Genomic DNA, 9,943 nt, shown 5'->3' on the forward strand with positions numbered 1-9,943 from the left:
TATCTTTCTGACTTAGTTCACTTAAGTCCTTCTAGCTCCATCCAAGATGGGTCAGAGAAGGTGGGTTCATTGTTCTTAGTAGCTGCATAGTATTCCATTGTGTATATATACCACAGCTTCTCAGACATTCATCTGTTGCTGGGCACCTGGGTTGCTTCCAGGTTTTAGCTATTACAAATTGTGCTGCTATTAACATAGGTTTACACATATCTTTTTGGTTGGGTGTTATGGAGTCCTTGGAGTATATCCCCAGGAGAGGAATTACTGGGTCTTATGGAAGGTCCATGTCTAGCTTGTGAGAGTTCTCCAGACTGGTCTACACAGAGGCTGGACCAATTTACATTCCCACCAGCAGTGCAGAATGGTTCCTCTGTCTCCACAGCCTCTCCAGCATTTGTAGCTGCTGTCCTTTTTGATGTATGCCATTCTCACAGGAGTGAGGTGGTATCTCAGTGTTGTCTTGATTTGCATTTCTCTGACAATCAGCGACCTGGAGAAGTTTTTCATGTTTGTTAGCCTTTTGGATCTCCTCTGATGTGAATGTTTTGTTCATATCCTCTGCCCATTTTTGGATGGGGTCACTTGCTTTTTTGGTGCTAAGTTTGCTGAGCTCTTTTTATATTTTACTGATTAGTCTCTTGTCTGATGTATGGCATGTGAAGATCTCCCATTCTGTGAGGGGTGATAGTTTCTTTGGCTGTACAGAAGCTTCCAAATTCATAAGCTAGTGGCATGTAGTTTGTAGAAGGTTCACTTAATTTTTTTGATTTCTGTGGTGTCTGTTGTGCTATCTCCTCTATCATTTACAATTCTATATCTTTTCTGTCTTCAAGCCCATCTCCCTTTTTCTAGTGAGTCTAAGGGTTTGACAATTTTGTTTAATTTTTCAAATAACCAACATTTGGCTTCATTGATCTTTTGTATGGTTCTCTTATTTTCCATGTTGTTTAGTTCAGCTCTAATTTTTGCCATTTCGGTCCCTCTGGATGCCTTAGGGTTCCTTTGTTCTTCTTTTAAGTCTTTAAGGCGTGCAGTGTAGTCCTTTACTTGAGCTTTTTCTTGTTCTGTAATGAGTGCTAGTATAGTTATGAGTTTCCCTCTAAGTACTGCTTTAGTTGTGTACCAAATATCTTGGTAGCCTGTGTCTTCATTTTCATTTGTTTCTAGAAACATTTGAATTTCTTGCTTGAGTTCCTCTTTGACTGGGTGGTTATTCAGCAGTATGTTGTTGAGTTTAAATTTTGTGACTTTTAGTAATTTTATGTTTGTTGTTGAGTGTTAGCTTTACTCCACTGTGGTCTGAGAAGATGCTTGGGATGATTTTAGTGCTCTTGAATTTGTTGATACTGTCTTTGTAGCCTAACATGTGGTCTATCCTGGAGGATGCGCTGTGTGGATTTGAAAAGAATGCGTATTCCAGCTTCTTGTGGTGAAGAACTTTGAGCTGGTAGGTGACTCATCCAGTGAGCATCCAGGTTACCAAAAGTAAGGAGCCAGGTTTGAAACTTCAGCCACCATATGAGTGCCTGCAGGGTGGAAGCTTCTAGAGCAGTGCTACTACTCTCTTACTTTCTATTTCACTCTCTCTCTCACCCTCTATCAAAAAGAAAGAAAACAAACAACAACAAAAAGTGCTGGGAGCAGTGGAGTCATATAGACACTGAGCTCCAAGTGATAACCCTGATGGCTGTGTATTTTATGTTATGTTTCAAAAGCTTTCAAAGATTTCCATAACATCACAAGACAATTCTGGTCCTGGAACAGAGCTCAGTATAGAGAGCATGCTTTGCCCAAAACTACCTCCAAAACAAACAAACAAACCCCCTCCCTCTAAAAAAAAAAAGCAAAATAAATAGCAGAGTATTTCCATGTGCCAATCTATTCTTTTTTACTTTTTAGATTTATTTTGCTTTAAGAGAGAAACCAGAACAAGGTTCCAGAGGATTGTTCCTGAATATGAGGTGCCGAGCCATTTCCCTGATCCTTCGGTCTGCTTCTTAAAAAAGATCCATTTCACATATTGGATAGATAACATAAACGTTACCATAATGTCAATAATGAGTCATCATTCATTTGGGAGATTTAAAGTTTTCTTCCAAAAATGCAGTAATGGCTTCTTCATCTGCTGATTGGAGCAGCTTCTGAATTGGTTGATCCAGGCACTTCTCCCCACATAAAAAATCCTAGAATAAAAGAGAATTATGACACAAATACAATTGCTGGGAGTAAAGGAGAAATCAAGAAGAGAGTTAAGTGTATACTTATTTTGCTTCTTTAAAGACATGAGTTCATATCAAAAAAGGATTGCTATTAATGTGGTTACCCAATATAGCAGAGTCACTAAAGTGGGACTCTCAGTGTACTGGCTTTTAATATAAATAGAGTGATCCCACAGTGCTATGAGGAGCACTGGGGACAAGGGAGGAGCTCCATGGATGGTAGAGTGGTACTGTGGTCTCTTTAATCTTTCTGCTTTTCCCTCTGTGCCCCCCAAGAATCAACAGAATAAGAAAATTGACTAGGAGAGGGTTGCTGAGTGGTGAGATCATACAGGTGTGAGACCCCTAAGCGACACAGAAGTATGTAGATAGGTAAGTGAGTATAAATAATAGGCTAGTAGGCAGTTGGTGGGAAGATCTAAACTTCACTAGGAGCACCAAGGGGCTCTCGGGCTGGAGGAATGATATCCTCGTGTTTTCCCATTGTTTTTCCTTCTCTATTTATCTCTGTATTTATTCAATCAGGATACAGAGTGGAAAATAATAAGGTGGGTGGAGTGCACTGTAGTATTGTACATGTGTAAGGCCCTTGGTTAATTCCTCAGCTCAGCACAATAAATAAATAGATAATGCAAACAATATTCTTCATAAGAATGCACCTGTCTCAGGGAAGAGCCAGCTTGTTGGGGACCCTGAAACTTATAATGTCTGATCACTTATGTGATCCATTTCTTTCTTACTGGCAGCTATGTACTAAAAGCAGTTATGTTAGAAATTCTTTGTCATCTTTGTAGTTCTGTTTCCAGCTTCCTCAGTGTTTTGGCCACATCAGGGTAAACTCAGATAGTGGTCAACAGGGCCCTTTCGGCTAAAAGTAAGCCTGTCTTATTTGATAGCCCTGAATTATGCCTACATCATTGGCATAAGGTCAGAATTTGAAAAGTAAACAGAGAATCTGATATAATCACTAAAATGGAGATAACAAGTCTGATATAGAGCAGTTTACAGACTAAGAGTGAGATCATTCTATTGTGTATGCCCTTAAGATGTTTATACTTGACATAGCTACATGCATACACAACCAATATGTCAAGAAAAGAGCTGCCAGTGCAGGACACACACAGGGCAGAATCTATTTTTTTTTTTTGTCTCCAGGGTTATTGCTGAGCGCAGTGCCTACACTATGAATCCACTTCTCCTGAAGGCTATATTTTCCCTTTTGTTGCCCTTGTTGTTTATCATTGTTGTTATTGTTGTTGGATAGTTCAGAGAAATGGAGAGAGGAGGGGAAGACAGAGACAGGGAGAGAAAGATATACACACTTGTAGGCCTGCTTCACCTCTTCTGAAGTGACATTCCTGCAGGTGGGGAGCTCAAACCGGGATCCCAATACCCATCCTTGCGCTTCATGCCATGTGCTTCTAACCTGCTGCGCTACCAACTGGACCCCAAGAGTGTTTCTTTAGTAGTTCAAATTCCAATAAAAGCCAAATTATCAGTATTCTGGGAGGAGGAGGTAGAGTGGATAAAGTACAGGATTCTCAGGCATGAGGTCCCAAGTTCAATCCCCAGTGATCCTTCCTGCTCGTATCTCTCTCCTTAATGAATAAATAAGGTCTTTAGAACAAAACAAAGGAAAACTATCTCTGAAGATGGGTAAGTTGCACAATGGAAGAACTCAGAGCTTCTAAATTGTAGTTCTTGAGTCCAATCCCAAGCACTGCATATGCTAGACTGCTGCTTCTGTGCCCCTCTACCCCCTTCTGTAGTACATGTAGACCAATGAAAAGAAGCTACTCAGTGTCTTCAAAAAAAAGATTGTATAACTGTTCTCTCCTTTGCCTTGGTTCTAAATTTGTTGATTCTGGATTTTAAGTAGGCCTGGACTACTGTTGAGTCCAGTTACCAGCCTAAATATAGGTGCAGGTTGTCTGTTTCTTAAACAGAAAACACAACATAACATACGTTTCTTAAAAACATAGTATAACATAACATAACTTTTTATTCATGAGAGAGAATGAGAGCATCATTCTGGTACATGCAATGCCAGGGATCAAACTCAGGATCTGAAGGCAGCTCAGGGGGTAAAGCACATGCTTTATATAGTATGTGGCTGGGGGTCTGATCCTCGACACTGCAAGTACACACCGCAGGCAGGCAATGGGAGGGACTCCGTGCATAGAGGAGCAGTGCTTTGCATGTCTCCCTCTCTTAAAGGATACAGAATGGAGACTGGCGGGGAGGCTTCTAGCTGTCCCATGCAGGTGCAAGGTTCTGGGTGGGATTGATCCCCAGGCACAATATTTGAGAAAAAATTTTTAAAAGTCTTTGTATTACTTAAAAGATGTACAGTTAAGAGAACAATATTACCATGATTTTTTTCAAAAAAGCCAATCTGCAGCCAGTACTATATTATAATCTTAAATTTTATATCATCTGCAGCTAGTACTATATTATAATCTTATTTAAAAAGTGTTAAGAGATGGAGACAGTTGGAGTTGGGCAGTGGCACAGCTGGTTAAGCACACATGGCGCAAAGCTCAAGGACTAGCGGAAAGATCCTGGTTCGAGTCCCTGGCTCCCTACCTGCCCGGGAGTCCCTTCACAGGTGGTGAAGCAGGTCTGCAGGTGTCTGTCTTTCTCTCCCCCTCTATGTCTTCCCTTCCTCTCTCCATTTCTCTCTGTCTTATCCAACAACAACGACATTAATAACCACAACAATGTTAAGCAACAAGGGCAACAGAAAGGAAAAATAAATAAAAATAAAGAAAGAGTGGAAAAGAATAGAAAAGAAAAAAAAAAGAAAGGGAGACAATGAGACCTTGGTAACAACAACAACAAAAAAATAAAATAACCTATTTATACTCTAGAATTGCAGAATGGCTAAGGCAATGGATCTGTCGGCATTAAGTCCTGAATTCAGTCCACAGCATTGCATGTGCCATAGTCATGCTCTGCTTCTCTTTTTTGTATTAATAAGTAACATTTTATTTTCCTTTTTAACTTCCTTTGTTTTAAAACCGCGATTTCTGCCCGGTTCCTACCCAGCTCCAAGATTGGCTCCTGCCTGGCTCTGCCCAGCTCCTAGTGCAGCTCCCACCTGCCAGCGCACTGGCCATCTCATTGTGCACAGGCGGACTGCAGTCCCCCCAGGACTGTCCCAGCAGACACAAGAGCCCCAGGCGCCCCCCGCCCACCCCCACCGCACATGGAGCCCAGCCAGGCCCAAACCTTCCGGAAGGGGTGGGGGGGTAGGGGGGGCACTGAGAGTGGCCTCCCTGGACCAGCAGGTTGCAAAGTGCCAGACCCTCAGCCCAGACTCAATTCACAGCCCAGCACAGCTCCACATGGGTTCACGCCAGCAGGCCTGGGGCACTTCTCTGAAAGGCATGTCTCTTACGAGAGAGACAGAGGTAGAGAAAACACTCCACTTCTAGAAATGCCAGGAGACCCCCAACCTGGACCCACACCCCGAGCCCCAGCCTTCACCTTAGTCTGGGAGCTTGGCTCGCCATGTTGCCCCAGGCCAAACTCGAAGTTCAAGATTCCAAACCATCTTCCCAGAGGACCTCATCGTGGACCACACTGAGAGGAAGGACAGCCGTCGCACATTTCGGGTGGGGGGGGCGCACAGAAGTTCTCTGGGCTTGGCCGCTCCTGAAGCCACAGCAGGCTGGTGGGTTCCTGGGTCCCCTCCTGCCCGGGCGGTTGGGGTGGGCGGGAGGCACACTGCCCGGAATCCTCCTGCGCAAGAGGGTCCTCACCCTCGGGGTGCTGGGAGCTGCTGGCATGGACATGCTGGGGAAGCCCAGGGACCCAAGGACCCCTCTCCCGGAAGGAAGGAAAGGGAAGGCCAGCCTCCCAGACTCTCTGGCGGGGTCCCTGAGCTCCTGCTCCCAGAAGCCAAAAGCAGCTGGATCTGGGGGTGCACAGCCACCCTTCTAGGGTGTCCCTGCCTGGGGACAGGGTCCCGGGGACTCTGGCCCCTCAGCGGCTGCACCCTGACTTCGCCCCTCCCCCCACCCAGCACCTTCCCAGGCAGGCACAATACCCAAGCCATTGAGGGCACAGGGCCCCTGGGGCCACTTACTTGGCATTGGAGGAATCCCAGTAGATGGGCTCCAGCAAGATGGACCTGGCCGAGGCTGTCCGGCACAGCACTGTCCCGAGTCCTCAGCAGTACTTCCACGCGGGGGGGGCCTCCGCACAGTCGTGGCCAGGTGCTCAGGGCACGGGGTCGAGCCCCAGCGCTGGGGCCTATGGGTGCGATGCAATGCAATGCAGCGTGGGGGCAAGGAGGCATTAGGGCGCAGGCCGCTGGGCTCCATGGCGCTGTGCTGGACGCAGCTGGGACAAAGGGAAGAAGAGAAGAAGGGAAGACCAGGAGAGAAAGACACTTGCAGACCTGCTTCACTGACTGTGAAGCCAGACCCCTGCAGGTGGGGAGCTGGGGGCTGGAACCAGGATCCTTATGCTGTACCACTTGCGCTAAACCCGCTGCACTACCTCCAAACTCCCTTTTTTAATTTTTTTATTTCTAAAAAGGAAACATTGAGTAAAGCACAGGGGTACAACTCCACACGATTCCCACCACCAGACTCTGTATCCCATCCCTCCCCTGATAGCTTTCTTATTCTTTAACCCTGGGAGTATGGACCCAAGGTCATTGTGGGATGCAGAAGATGGAAGGTCTGGCCTCTGCAATTGCTTCCTCGCTGAACATGGCCGTTGACTGGTTGATCCATACTCCCAGCTTGTCTCTATCTTTCCCTAGTGGGGAAGGGCTCTGGGGAAGCAGAGCTCCAGGACACACTGGTGGTGTTGTCTGTCCTGGGAAGTCTGGTCAGCATCATGCTAGCACCTGGAACCTGGTGGTTGAAAAGAGTTAATACTCAAAGCCAAACAAATCATTGACCAATCATGGACCTAAGCTGGAATAGTGCAGATGATGAGTTGAGGGGATTCTTAAAAAATTGTTTAATAATTTTAAAATAGGCACAGGTGGTGGTGACCTCAGTTGAGCATGCACATAACCATGACTAATGACCCAGGTTCAAGGCCCCAGTGCCTACCTGCTAGGGGGTGGGGTTAAGCTTGACAAGCAAGCAGAGCTGTACGTGTCTTTCTCTCTCTCCATTATCTCCCTTCCTTGTATGAATTGCCTTGTTCTATCAAATCAAAATTTAATTGTAAATACAAATTCCTTAAAAATAATCTAAGCAAAGTCAGGAGGTAGCACAGTGGGTTAAGTACACTGGCTCTCAAACTGCAGAGGGTTTGCTTCACAGGCAGTGAAGCAGGTCTGCAGGTGTCTTTCTCTCCCCCTCTCTGTTTTCTTCTCCTCTCTCCATTTCTCTCTGTCCTATCCAAGTACAAGGACATCAATAAGAACAATAATAACTACAACAATAAAATAACAAGGACAACAAAAGGGAAAATAAATATTTTAAAAATTAAAAAATAATTTAAAAATATTTTATTATCTTTATTTATTGGATAGTAACAGCAGAAATCAAAAGGGAAAGGGGAAGAGGGAGAAGAGAGAGAGAGAGAGACCTGCAGCACTGCTTCACCATTCACAAAGCTTTTCCTCTGCAGGTGTGGTGGGGACTCAAATCCAAAACAAATTTTAAGAATCTAACTCAACTCATTTTGTGTTGATGGTGTTAGGGTTTCGAGACAGACTTAAGTTTGAATAAAATCTAGAGACAGGATGTAAAGTTCAAAATCTCAGAGCCAGAAAAAGAAATAGGGCTTTTCCCAGACCCACCCTTGCTACCTGCATGATGAGACTGCCTGAGAGGAGGACAAAGCAGTAGGAACATAATATCCCTTTGGAATATAATATCCCACTGGAATATATAACCCTTTGGAATAGAACTAAAATAGGCCTACTAGCTATCTTCAAAATGGAGAACCCAAATCTTCATCTGCAATATTCCAGCCTTTAGGTTCATGATTGGTCAACAATTTGTTTGGCTCTTCTTTCAGCCACCAGGTTTCAGATGCTACCAAGATGCCTACTGGACTTCCCTGGACAGACGACTCCACCAATGTGTCCTGGAGCCCACTTCCCCAGAGCTCTGCCCCACTAGAGAAAGAGAAAGACAGGCTGAGAGTATGGATCCACTTGTAAACAACCATATTCAGCATGGAAGCAGTTACGGAATCCAGACCTATATTCTGCACACCATAATGTCCCTGAGTCCATACTCCCAGAGGGATAAAGAATAGGAAAGCCATTGGGGAGGGGATGGCATGTGGAGTTCTGGTGGTGGGAACAGTACCCCTCTTATCCTATGGCCTTGTCAATGTTTCCTTTTTATAAATAAAACTTTAAAAGAGAATAGCATATATAGAGAGTTGTATACAAAAAATTCAGTGGGAGCTTCTTTAAAAGCAAAAAAACAGGGGGGCAGGTGGTGGTGCACCTGGTTAAGTGCATACATCATAGTGCACAAGGACCTGGGTTCAAGCCCCTGGACCCCCACCAGAAGAGGGAAAACTTCACAAGTGGTGAAATGTAGCTATAGGTGTCTCCATCTCTTTCCCTTTCTATATGCTCCTCCCTTATCAATTTCTCTGTTTCTATCTAATCAATCAGTCAATCCAGACATAGATAATTAAAAAAAAAAAGAGGCATCACATGCAGAGAAACTCCCCTCTCCCTCTAAGTTGAGGGGGGACATTTGCAGAGCTTCTTCTGGCCTATACAAAGTGCTGGGTGAAGATTTTGCCTCTTATTTTGTATTTCCTCTCACCTATAAAGGAATGCAAATGGGAGGGTGGGGTAGGTGGGGGTGCACTGGGTTTAGTGCACATAGTATAAAAGCACAAAGACCCATGCAAGGATCTTGGTTGGAGGCCCTGGCTCCTCACCTGCAGAGAGACACTTCACAAGCAGAGAAACAGGTCTCTATCCCTCTCTATATACCCCCTCCCCTCTCAGTTTCTCTCTGTCTTAGCCAAAATAAATAAATAAATGAATCAATAAATATATGGCTGCCAGGACCAGTGGAATCATAGTGCTGGCCCTGAAACCTGGTGATAAGCCCAAAAGCAAGAAAGAAAGAAAGAAAGAAAGAAAGAAAGAAAGAAAGAAAGAAAGAAAGAAAGGAAAAATAAACAAAGAAAGAAAAGCCAAGAGAAAAAAGGGGGGAGTCAGGCAGTGGTATACTTGGTTAAACACACAACAATGCACAGAGATAGTTTAAAAAGAAAAGGCAACTAAGGAAAGGAAAAAGTTAAGCTACTGAAAACAAGGCTTTCCAGAAGCAGTTTGTTTCCACTCATGTGCTCCATAACAGGGGACCTCAAAAAAGAGCTTTCTTATTTCAAATGCCAATTTGATGTAGACTTCTATCATGTAAATTAATTTTCTATTATTTTTATTTTTATCACAATGTTACTCTACTATACCAGGGTTTCAAGGAAAGTTATTTTATGGTAAGCAGGCAGCCTGTCACCACCACACTCTGAACTGTTGTTGTTATTATTGGATAGAGACACAGAAACTGAGAAGGGAGGGGGAGATAGAGAGGCAGAGAGACAGAGACACCTGCAGACTGCTTCACCACTCACAAAGCTTTCCCCCTGAAGGTGGGGACTGGGAGCTTGAACCGGGTCCCTATGCACTATAATGTGAGCACTCAACCAGGCACTCCACCACCTGGCCACCATGGTCTAAATTTAAGGATAACAAATAATAAGGGTAACATGGCACA

At 44.4% G+C, this 9,943-nt stretch overlaps 1 long non-coding RNA gene across 1 annotated transcript; it reads right to left on the minus strand.

The window, feature by feature from the left end:
• Nucleotides 1–2,025: 2,025 nt before the first annotated feature.
• On the minus strand, nt 2,026–6,396 carry LOC132536205 (uncharacterized). The gene is made up of 2 exons (XR_009547867.1): nt 6,310–6,396; nt 2,026–2,183 (listed from the first exon to the last, which is right to left on the minus strand). It is a non-coding gene; the product is annotated as an uncharacterized LOC132536205 (long non-coding RNA).
• Nucleotides 6,397–9,943: the final 3,547 nt, after the last annotated feature.

This window comes from Erinaceus europaeus, assembly GCF_950295315.1.
Source record: "Erinaceus europaeus chromosome 6 unlocalized genomic scaffold, mEriEur2.1 SUPER_6_unloc_5, whole genome shotgun sequence".
In the NCBI taxonomy this organism is placed as follows: Eukaryota; Metazoa; Chordata; class Mammalia; order Eulipotyphla; family Erinaceidae; genus Erinaceus; species Erinaceus europaeus.